The following is a 12951-nucleotide window of genomic DNA, read 5'->3' on the forward strand; positions in this document are numbered from 1 at the left end:
CATCAAAGTATAGCAGTCCCTTTTCCTCAAAGACTTATTATGTTAAAGAAGGATGAAGAGTTTGGCAAATTCTTGGAGAAGGTAAAAGAAATATGTGTTGAAGTACCACTCATTGATCGAATCCTTCAAATGCCCAAGTTTGCCAAATTCCTGAAGGACATCATGCCGAATAAGAGAAGGAAAGGAGATATAGAGACCATTGCACTTACCAAGGAATGCAACACTCTTTTTGAAAAGAACACTTCCCCAAAGTTAAAAGACCCTGGAAGCTTTTATATTCCTTGCAATATAGGAACTGAATTTATTGTGAAAGCTTTTTGTGATTTGGGGGCAAGTGTTAGCCTCATTCCTTATTCTATTTGTAATAAATTAGATCTCAAAAACTTTAAACTTACTACCATGACACTACAACTTACTGATCACTCCTACAGGTACCCTATGGGTACGTTGAAGATGTGCCGTTAGAAGTAGGTGGGAGTATAATTCCCACCGATTTTGTTGTGTTAGACATGGAGGAGGACCCCAAAAACCCCTATCATATTGGGAAGACCATTCCTTGCTACAACAGGAGCTATTATAGATGTTAAAAATCATAAATTATCTTTGGTGATTGGTAAGGAACGGTTGGAATATGATTTATCTAATGCCTCTAACCATGTCTCTTCTCTGTTGAATGCTTGTAGCAGGGCAAGCATTTACAAACTGGAGGAATGGAACTTCCATCATCATGGGAGGCCACCAAATGAAGAGAATAATGTGGTGGAAGATGTTGGGAGAAGACCTCCCAACAAAAATGACAAATATGTCTGCCCTCCAAGGGAAAGGAAAAGAGAGGAGTAATCAAGATTGGTCGAGCTAAAGACTTTAAACAAGCACTTCTTGGGAGGCAACCCAAGGGTTCTTTTTAATTAGTTTCATTCCATGTTTCTATTGTTCATTAGTAGTGTTTTTACTTGGTTTTTGTTTTTTTTTCAGGTTGAAATTTCACTTCCATGAGCTGGCCATGACTTCTTCATGGGCATGGAAGTGTTGGAAGAGCTAGAAAGGAGAAATTTCATCAAGTGGAGCAAAACAGAGCATGGTCGTGTGTTGTGCACGGTCAGGCTTATGGTGCAGAGAAGGGAGATGCTTAGGCCGTGTCTACATGACACGACCGTGTGGAGTCTCTAGAGAAGAAAAGGTGCATGGTCGTGTCCCAGACACGACCGTGTGAAGAATCCAGAGGAGGAGAACTTCTTGGCCGTGTCTCACACACGACCGTGTGAAGGAACCAGTGTAGAAGTATGCACTGGCTGTGTCATCAGACACGACCGTGTGCTGATTCTAGAGAAGGAGGCTGGTGAGGCTGTGTCCTAGACACGGTCGTGCAAAGATACCCGAGAAGGAGAAGGCAGGGGCTGTGTAGATCTACACGGCCTGTGTGGAGAAACCTATTCAGGCCGTGTCTCCTATACACGGCCAGATCTAGGCCGTGTCCCCCACACACCCTCCTCATCTCAACACCCTCTTCTCTCCAAAATTCCTCTCTTCTTCAACCTTTCTTCCAAACTTTTTCAGATCTAGACCTAAAACCCTTTCTTTACCACAAACTTTATCTAGATCTAGATTCTTCTTTTCTCTTGGACTTAAGATCTCCACTTTCTTAACCTAAGATCTTGTTTTTAGAGATCTATTTCTTCAAGATCAAGTTTCTCCAACCATAAACAGTACCCTTCCCCACTCTAACTTGACAATATGTCCAACCTATTGAAGAGACTTCGCAAGGGTGGTGGTGGATCTAGTGGTGGAGACAAAGGGAAAGAGTCATCCAAAGACAAAGGGAAACAACCGGTGCAAGGCAAAGGAAAGAGGACCTCATGCAACGAAGGTAATGACAACGAATTCAATATTGTGTTTAGAAATGATGATCAAATAACTAGATTTACAATTCTTGTCAATAGAAAGATCGTGTGTACTAGGTATATGGACCCAACCATTTTAGATATGATGGGAATTAGAGACGATATAGATTGGATGATTGGGTTCCTAGATTGGAGTGATATGTTGTACACACATCTACCTACTTATCCTCGCCTTGTTTTGGAGTTTCTAAGTTCACTAGATGTCCATTTTACCAATGAGGATGATTATGTTAGCAAGATAACCTTTAGATTAATGAATCAAGAATTTCAATGGACATTTAGTGATTTCAACACTTGTTTTGGATTGTCTTTCGGTAGCTCTCAGAGGTTTGACTCTAGGTTCAATTGGAACAATTTTTGAAATTCTATCATCGGATTAAATCATCCCTATAAGCCCGCTAGAGCCAAGGCTTCTCACATGCAAAACCCTGTTTTTAGATATTTGCATCGAGTCATGAGCAAAATTATTTTTGGTAGAGGGGAAAGTGATGGAGTCGTTAAGAAAGTAGAACTTTATGCTCTATGGGCCATGTTGCATAAGGTTGATTTTGATTCCGATTTTCATTTTCTGTAAACCTTAGTGAGAGCTGCAAGGGCGTCTTCGGGATCGATAGTTCTTAGTGGGTTGATTACTCAAATAGCAATTAACTTGGAACTTGATTTAGATGGGTTAGAAGTTATTCATGGCAATGATATGATTGACATGGATGCATGTCTTTCTATGAAAATGATTATTCAGGATGAGAACGGTTTCACATTTCCTAGGAGGAATGATTTTCCTTTACCTCTTCCTTGTCCTGATCGAACTTCAATTCGCAACCCAGCTAATTGGGTAATCACTGATGTAGACCACGAGAATGTCCCCTCTATATCCGGAGACACAGAGCCACATATTGAGCCTTCGACATCTGGATACCCGCAGCCCTCCGGACACCTGGATCCTGCTAGGCATTCTTTTGCCTATGGTACGGGTTTCTCTAGATTTGACTTTTCTGATTTTCGTACTTCTCTAGAATCGCTACATGAGAAGAATGATGCCCAATGAAGAATGTTGGAAGATCTCTTCTCTTTATCAGATAATCAGTTTAGAGAAGTACAAGAGCACTTTCGATTCACGAGAAATTTTCAAGGTCAAGTGGTTGAATTTGTCCAAGATTATGATACAGATCAAGCTAGAATGAGAGATTTTTTGCAAAGCATGAGTTTCACAAGCTAACAAGTAGATGCTTTATTTGAGTATCATATAATCCTGAGCAAAACTCCAGGTTTCCCTAGTTTTCCCATTGGCCAACCACGCTGTAGGCATCCTTTTCCTTGTCCTCCTCCACCTCCACCTCCTCCACCATATTGATTTTATCGGGCCGATGAAAAGTTTAAGTCTGGGGGAGTGTCGAACCTAATTTTTCTTTTTGCATTCTAGTTTTCAATTTTTGCTTGTTTTCTGCATGTTTAGTTTTTGTTCTGCACTTTATTTCGATTGTCTTGCTTTGATTGCTTGTTTTGATAGTCACTTGACTATCTTTTGAAAAATCTTGTGACATACATCTTGAGAACATCAAAACTTCACTTATATGCTTTCTTGTTTTCAAGATTAAATGTTAGCACGTTCATTATCTAGATTCATGATGTTTTAAGTGATGCTAGTAGTATGTTTAATGTACCTCTTTTCTCTATCTTGGGTAGCATGAAATAAGCTAAGTATCTTAGGGAGATGAGTTTTAGTCTTGGCTTGACCTTAAGGATCTTATCTTCACTACACCTATACTTGATGCTTGAATGGTTGATATCATTGAAATAGTCATGATTCATCTTGTTTATTTAGTACTTGGTTTCCATGGTGATTTCTCAAACTTCGTTTTGGTTACTGGATGAGGCTCAACTCATGTAAGCTCATTTGGAAAAATTAAAATATCTCAACATTTGTGCTAAAATTACACTTGTGAATAAGATTTGCACAATCCAAATACTTATGAAAAAAAAGAGTGTAAAAAAGAAAGCAAAGAAAAAAAATGAAAAAGGGATATTAAAAACAGTTGTCGTGAGTGGAATCTAGCTAGTCACCCCTTTGAGACCGTGTTAGGTTACTGGGGAAATGATTGCTTAGCTTCTCTTGAGATTGAGCACGCCTTTGAGACCTTGGGTTGATTGAGAAATATGAACCAAGTGTGTGGCAAGTAAGTGCCTATCACTGGTTACTTGTCTATCACTAGAAACATTAGGAATTCAAACTTGATGACGACTTGAGTAAGACATAGATTGAAACTTGAAGAGTTTTAAGTTGTTTTATTTGCACTTTGCACAGGGTACTTATGCTTGAGCTAAACTTAACTTGTTTTCATGATCATGCTTACTAATGAAACATTTTGATAGAGTTAAGAGAATTCATTAGGGATATGAGAGCATTGTAGAGCATATGAATTTAGATTGCAGCATTTTGCTTGAGGACAAGCAAAGCTTTAAGTCTGGGGGTGTGATGTGCGTAGATTGTATACACTTGTTTAGCATGTTTTGACGCACATTCACATATTTTGCACATGCTTTATCTATGTATTTTTATACTTCCATCTTTCCTTTTAGTATATTTACTCTTTTTGTTCGGAGATATGTTTTTGTGCATTTTCTGTACATAGGAGTCAAAATTGGTGAAGGTTTCGTATTTAAGGTCAAATTCGCAAGCCAAGCAAAGGATGAAGGCACCATTCTTGTACCTCACACGGCCCTGCCATGGGGGATTGCCTAGGCTGTGTGGAGTTCCTTGGCCATGTGGATGTAGCAAAGATGGAAGTTGCCACGGTCATGTGAACCTCACACGACCATGAAAAGATTTGAAGCCAGATGGAGCCCTGGCCATGTACACCACACGACCATGTGAGATTTCTAGAGACCAAGAAAGCCATGTCCATGTACATCACACGTCCGTGCAGGATTTCCAGTGAGCAAGAGGGCCTTGGCCGTGTACACCACACGGTCGTGCCAAGTTTCTAGAGGCGGAGCCAGTGCAGGCCATGTAGATCTACACGGTCGTGCAAGGGGAGCATTGGCAGAAGCAAGCCACGGCCGTGTACCACACACGACTATCTAAGGTTGGTAGAGAAGGGAATGGCTCTGGCCGTGTGAACCTCACACGGCCGTGCCTCGGGGCCATGTGGTGCCCGAACCTCACCTCTATATAAAGGATTCTTCAAGATTTGAAAGGGGATCTTCTCCCTTTTGGGGGGAATTCAAGATTTGGGCATTCTTCCACCTTCTTTGAGGGATTTTCGACGATTCTAAGGGCGGATCTTCAACGTTTCGACTCTGGGGAGCGAGGATTGGATCCGAAGACGGTTCTTCATCATAGATAAGCTTTTCTTCCCTTTCTTTCTTGGATTTGGGGATCAAGATGTTTATCTTTTCTTCTTCTTTTGAATTATTTCCTTGTTCCATGGACTAGATCTCTTGTTCTAGGATGGAGGGAGTATTTGTAATGGAGATTTGATGTAAACTCTTGTGGATTTGCCAACATTTCTATTTCTATGATTTTGTCCTGTTTGTATCTATTCTTTCTTGTGTGTATTGTTGTGATTAGGGCTTAATTACCATGCTTGATTGAATGTTTGAATATCTTATGGATCTTGTAGAGGTAATTCCTCATTCGATTTTGCGAGGGACATTCGTGACAGGAACATGCCCATTTAAGGACGTTTAAGGGGTAATCTTGAAGGGGAAATTAGGTATTTCAAGAGGGTAGCATAGATTGTATGCATTAATCTTTATATCTAATGAGGTTGAGAAGTAGTAATTTCTATGTTGATTTTCTGAGAGACGCACGTGACAGGCAAGCCCATGTAAGGACAACATAGGGTTCATTCCTAATTGATTGCATTAGATAAATTTCAGTCCTAGGCCGGTTGCCTATTGCAAGAGGGAACCAGAAACCTTCTACAAATGATGGAAATTGAGAAATAAGATTTGGTAGATCATTACATTGAATAACATTATAAAGAAACTAAAACTCCTAGAACATACCTTTATCATTGCCCTTATTCTTGTTTCTTATTCTTTTATTTCTTTGTTTACCTTTCACAATTACACTTAGACTTTGTAAATCAATTGATTGGTTGTTTTTCTAACTCGCTTTGAGACATCTTTAGTGCTTATTCCTGTCTCTGTGGATTTGATATCTTTTATTATTACTTACGACATATCCATACACTTGCGGAGGGCAACAGGCAACGCCTCCAAGATGCTGGGCTTTAAGGATAAGCACTTTATTCTCTCTATTTCTATATATTGAGTTGTTGTTTGTCATTTTCTTCATTTATTGATTGTATTCTTTTGTAATGGAGTAGATCCTCCCCTTTCTAGGATGTAGGGAGTAGTTTTGATGTGTTGATTGATGCATGAACTATGTATATGATATTTCCTTATTTAATATAGTGTTAATGTCATATTTTATGTGTCTTATGCCTTGAAAGTGTTTGATGAAATGTGTGAATGGTGTAAATATGTTGATGTGAGGGATTAGTTACCATAACCCTCTTGAATTGGGAGATAATCCTCTACAAGAGATTGGCTAATTAGAATTGAATAAATTTTCACCAATTCCATGCTAGTAAATGATTTGTGTAATATAGATCTTATGACGGCGGGGGGAGAGGGGGGGGGGAGGGGGGGGCTCGATGGCAAAGGGTAATCCTTTTATCAGACTTTTTACATTACCTTTTCAACTTAGTAGCATTGAATATCAATAGGGAGAAGACTTCGATGAGACTGTTGTAGGGTTACACCGATAACTTTATTAGAATTCCTACAATAGTGTAATCATGGATATAAGAAGATGAATAATATATAGGGATATCAATCGACATCATAATGAACTCGAAATCCTAGAAACTATCTCTCTAAGCTCATCCCCTCTCAAGATCATCTTTCCTTCTCTCTCTCTTGCTCTCTCAACTATCTCTCTCTCCTTCTCAACCTTTACTCTCAAGACTTTTCCCAACCTTCGATCATCTAAATAATTCATTGTGCGAGGTTAACTAGTACTTAATCAACAGTACCTATGGAATCAATATTTTTATTATGGACGACTTAGTCGTGCACTTGCAATAGCGTTACACAAATCATGAAGCATTTTTACATATCTTCAACTGGTTGCAAAGTGTTGAATAGTGATAGCTTTAAACTCCTTAAATGTATGAATAGAAGAAGCAGGGAGTCTACTAAACTATCTCTACGTCGAGCCTGAGAGTATGGTCAAGAAAACTCGACAATTGACATCATTCGTATATTGATGTAGGAAAGAAACATTCTTAAAATTATAGATGTGATCCTCGGTATCTATAGTACCATTATATTCCTTGATTTGTAATACCTGAAAGTGCCTTGGCAATTAATCTTGGAGGATGTCCCTCAAGAATGAAGGACCTCGAGGAGTTTTCAATCTGCCAAATTTAGGGCATTTTCCCTTTCGAAAACCTTGATAAAGGGGGTTCACCAAAAGATTCAATAGAAGGTTCTCTAGTGATGGACATACTGATCGGTATAGGAGAAGCAATTAGTGACATTTCCATTGGCCAAGGAACCTTATGGTGTGCCGGTGTTGCTTCAATTGACTGGGGCAGTAGTTCAATTGAAGGATTGATCATTTGAGGATGTGAGAGTTTCCCCTTTAACACTGCTTGCACTGTCGTTATTACCAATTTATCAAAATCCTCTATTTTCATGGTGATGACATTAGGTCTTCCAGCATCATTTATCTTCACGTTTTGATTCAGGTCTTTAACTCAGTGTTTCCCACAGACTGTGCCAATTTGATCCTATTTGCAAACATTGACAAGTGAATCACTAGTGAGTTGGCCCTATTGTGAACTTAATCACCAATCACCGAACAACAACGAGGATGATGACATGGTTGAGATCTTGAATGAAGGAAAACAACAAGAAGAAGAGGGTTAGAATAACGATCAGGGAGTTCCCCGGAGTAGCCACTCTGACGCTCAAGTTATAGGATGAAGAAGACGAGTATTAGGGTTTTGATATACGTAGGTGTGTGTATGTACCTTAGATACCGGAAAGGGCTATCTTTTATAAGGAGACTGTAGATTTTTTCCTTCTATTCCTCCTTCCCTATTACCATTATTTAATTCCTTAAATAATGTGAGACTTATTCACTCTGTTGCCTTTTTCTTTAAATTATCAGAAATTTGTATGATGATTATCTTTCCTGAAATAATTAGAGATATGTGTGATGATTATTCTTTTTCTAAAATGGTCCTATGTCTTGATGTGCATCTTGAAGAGGCAAGGAGGCAGGGGTTCGAGAGTCGGGAGGCCCGGAAGCCAAGAGGCTAAGAAGCTAGGAAGCTAAGGAGACGAGAAGTTAAGGAGTTGGGAGGCAAAGGAACCAGGAGCTTGAGAAGTCAGGAGGCTAAGGAGACGGGGAGCCCAAGATCATATGTTAAGGAGTCGGGAGGCTTGAGTGACCGGGAGGGAAAGGGGTCAAACTTGCCTTCTCTTTATTAGAACCACCTCAGCAGGTTTCACTAATCTTCTCTTATCCACCTGGCGCTCATTGGTCATTCCCCGGATCAATTTATATATATCTGAACTAAGCTCGTTTTACTTTTAAACAAGTTATTTTTGAATCGAGTTTGAACTGTTCATAATCTATTTAACTTCATTATGAACTAAACACGGGCTTAAGAATTAAAACTCGAATCAAACTTGAGCTTAGATGAAAATGAATTGAGTCGAGCTCAAGTCTCTTACAGTTTGGCTCGGCTCAGTTTGACCTCCTAGGTAGGAGAACATTTAACCCTTCAAAGAATGAATCCCGTAAGAATTGATTCTTGCTCAATAAAATAACTTTGTCACTTGGCTGCGCTGTGGCGGCGTGATGAAAAATAACTAATATGGTAAAAGATGATTTGCTCGTCCTGGTGCTACCACCAACTCGTCCGTAGATTAATATGGAGAAGATAAATCATGAATGATTACTAACTATTAGTACAATAGCTAAAGTATAAGAGAAGGTAGGCTCAAATATGCTAAATTTCGGCCCTATAACTTAATATAATAATACCTATATCTTAACTTTTGTATCACTCCGAGAGGACAAATTCTCCACTTAAGTTAAGGGACAGTGCTCAACTAGCGAAGTTTCTATTCCTTTGAAAAAGGCATGGTTGGTTTGTTGCTGACTCATTTTCCAGTCAAAATCCAGCCGCAGATCACTTTCTCTTCCCTCTTAACAGGTTGTTTGATTGGATGTTGATTTTTGGAGTTCCTGCTGGTCTAGCACAGAAAAGGAAGGAGGAGAATAATTGAACAGGAATTTATTAGTGTGTGGTCCAATAAGTCTATATATACTAATTATTTATAGAGATTTATAATATATAATTTATAAATCAAAATCAGTTGTAAATTTGATCCTAATTAACTACTACTTTACATGCTAGTGTTATTATCCGTGATGACCTAACGAGAGGTGACAGGCTTTGAATTTGATGGTCAATTGTATAAATTATTATCTTATTAACAATTTGATTAGAAAGAATGAAAGTGATAAATTTGAAAACACAATTTTTCTTACTAATCTTGTATTTAAAAAGATTAAATTTTCTATTTTTTTTCAAAGGTATTGACTTAAAGAGATAAAAGTCCTAATTTCAATAATAGAGGGAGTTGAACCATTAGATGTAATAAGTATTTGAGAAAATGATCCTTCTTTAGTCGTTGAGTTACACTGTATTGTATTTTATGTTGTTATATCACGTGTGCAAATTTAGTTATACTAGAGAGACTTGGTACTAAGGGTAGCCAATTTGAATTGAAAATTGATAGACTTGAGGGAAAGAATTTTCAAATGAAGGGAATACTTAAGAGAGTAGGTCTCTTGGTCCTCTTTTTTGTGGATTAAGAAATGGATCATTCATAATTATGATCGAATCGTATTCGTGATCCGATTGCAATTGGTTACGATTTCTTCCTAGGTTCACCGTCCCTTCTATGTTATAGTTTAGTTTGAAGAGGATGGTCGGAGGCTGCTCAGAGGCCACCCCCCGCACGGCATCCAGCAACCTGACCACTTGTCCACTATCGGTGGCCTCCGGACGACCTATGACTTCCCTTTCTGAACCAAACTATAATGTGGAGGAGATGGTGAAACCAGAAAGGAATCGCTACCAATTACGGCCAGATTGTGACCACACTCCGATCGTAATTATGAGTAGCTCATCCCTTGGTCCATAAAAAAAGGACTTGGAGATCTACTCCCAATACTTAGAAACTCAAGGGTGATGATCCCATATTAATGAAGAGTTTGATGAACCCGAAGGCAAGCGACTTAGATCAAGAAGATGCTCGATATATTTGAGGATATGGATATCATATCAAATATGAGCTTGATGGACTTGAGGATTGAAAAATCAGATCTAGAAGGTGCTTAAATGACTCGAGGGTTGGAAGCCCCAATTATTGAGGAGTTGAAGATCCAAAGAAATGTGAATCTTATTATGTGATTATGTTTTTGTAATTTTGGGTTTGTTTTGGGGATATACGTTGTGATCATCTCTAGCTTAATTATTGAAGCTTTGAAATGTTTGAAAGGTGTTTGATAAGTTGTCTTGGAGTTTGGGGATTGACCTTGAGGTGTTGGAGGGACAAACAAATTATGATGGAATATTAACTCACCTTTAAATTACGCTGAACCTAGCTTGGGTCAACCAAATAGTTCCATTTGGTTAAGCAAATCTTGCTTGGTTACGTTGACTAAGGTTTAAATATCAACCCCCAATGGTTAGATTGGTTGCCTTAACTGACTAAAGAGAAAGCTTTGGTAGACTAATGGCTTATTAGTAGCATGGTTTTTAATAAATGGAGGAGCCTTCGTTTATAAGGCTTTATAATTAATTTGGGTACTAAGAACTCATTATTATTTATTCAAAAGCTCTTGTGCTTATCAAGATAGAATGCCCAAGGAAATTTAGAGTTTGGATCAATACTAATACTAAAAGACTTTAACATTTCAAACTCTAAGTAATTATCATTCTCCATGGTTTGTAGTTTCAATTTAAAGAAAATATGAGGACTATTTGTTGAGGGAAATCGTGGTTAGGGAAGGTCAAAGAGAGCTTGCAAAATCTCAATTAGAATCAAGCTCAAGTAGAGCTTGCAAAATCTCAATGTTTGGGGTTAAGAAGTTTATCCTTGAAGGTTGTGAACCTTCTTGTAAAGGCTTACTCCGTTTCCTAGTTTCAAATAGTTGTAATAGTGTATTTGCAAGGCTCTGTAGGTAATAGAGTGGTAGTGAGCCACTGAACCATATTAAGTATGATTGCATTTATTATTTATGATTTTACACACAATCATTTTATTTGGTTATCATGATACATCGTCATATTGTACAATCAACTTCTGGTAAGGTTGACCAAATTAGATTTGCGTTTGAATTTCGATATTTAATAAATATGTTTAATTGTTGAAAGAGAGATGCTAAATAAAGATAGAGATTGTTGGAGGGAGAAATTGTTGATGTAATCAACCTCATATCAAAGTTGACCAAAATTGATTTAGGTTTCCATGTTTGATGATTGAACCAAAAATCAAGTTGGCCAAGGTTGGCCAGATACTTAATAGTAAAAAAGCTCAAGTGAGTGACGATTAACCGAGCACTTAATAGTTGAAAGTCCAACAGAGAGTTGGGAGAGTTGGGAGTGGAGAAATCCAAGTGAGTCACGATTGATTAGAGACTTAACAGTTGACCCATTAGAATGTTGGCAAGGATGAAGTCCAAGTCACAGTTGACCCATTAGAATGTTGGCAAGGATGAAGTCCAAGTCACTGTTGACTTGACACATCCAACAAGAGTTGACAAGGGTAAAATCTAAGTGAATCATTATTGACCAGACAGATGACAATTAGAAGTCTAATAGGTATCGAGTTGGAAAGCGAGCAAAGTCTGAGTGGGTCATAGTTGACCAAATACTAGGCATGAGAAGGGAAGTTCAAATAGATCAAGGAGGATCAAATGTTTGAGAATGATGATGTCTTAGCTATTATGTTTGAGAGATGTACTAAGGTAATTATCTTTTGGTTTGTATTATTTATTTCGATAAATAAACATTCACTATTTGAGTATACTTTACTTATGTATTTGAATGATCTTAAACTCATTTACTGAATGTCCGTAATACGATTTATAGCATAAGAGAACTTATGATTGGATCACAACTAGTAAGCATCATTACATATGTAATTATGGAAGCATTGAAATATTTCCTAGTCAATGAATTGATGTATTCAAACATCATCAATTCTATGAGACTACCATAGGTTATATTCCTTGGTATAATCAAAGAACAATTAATCATTAGCTGGAGACATTAGAAAATCGAGAGTTAAAGTTGGATGCTAGTCATGGTAACTACTTCATTGAAGTGAAATACTGTAAGACTTCATATGGTTCTCTACATACATCGATATGTCTGTGAAGTTTTTATTATAACTTGAGTGCAAGTTTCCTTCGACTTGAGGTATTCAAGTCACCTTTGTCATAGAGGCTTATAGTTTGATATCTTAATTGAAGCATCTCCTTGAAGATGTGAACCCGAGATAATTGAGTATAAGTTGAAGTGCTCAATGGTATTTAGATAGCCCACAGAGGATTCACCGCTCCGTGCGAGGAAATGCATACTCTATGGTCACTTGTCAGGATTGTTACTCAAAGTCTTTGCAAAACATCACATGTTAAGAGTATGAGATTCTTAGATACATGTATGAATAATTTAAATCCATAGGATGAGTAAATATTACTTGGGCTAGGTGTGACATAGTCAGTCTAGTAAAGACAGACACATAGACCATGACCTGAATCAAGTGGATATAAGATGAAGGAAAGGAACAAGACACGACTCACTATAGTTGCTGAAGGGTTCAGAACTAGTTCTGGAATCAAATGTGATTTTTTGATTAATTGGGAATCATGATGTACTAATAGGTGTCACTCATAATCGATTCATAATTAAATAGTTAATTATGAATAACCAAGATAAACTGGGAACATATT

Source organism: Zingiber officinale, chromosome 2A, assembly GCF_018446385.1.
Source record: "Zingiber officinale cultivar Zhangliang chromosome 2A, Zo_v1.1, whole genome shotgun sequence".
NCBI lineage: Eukaryota > Viridiplantae > Streptophyta > Magnoliopsida > Zingiberales > Zingiberaceae > Zingiber > Zingiber officinale.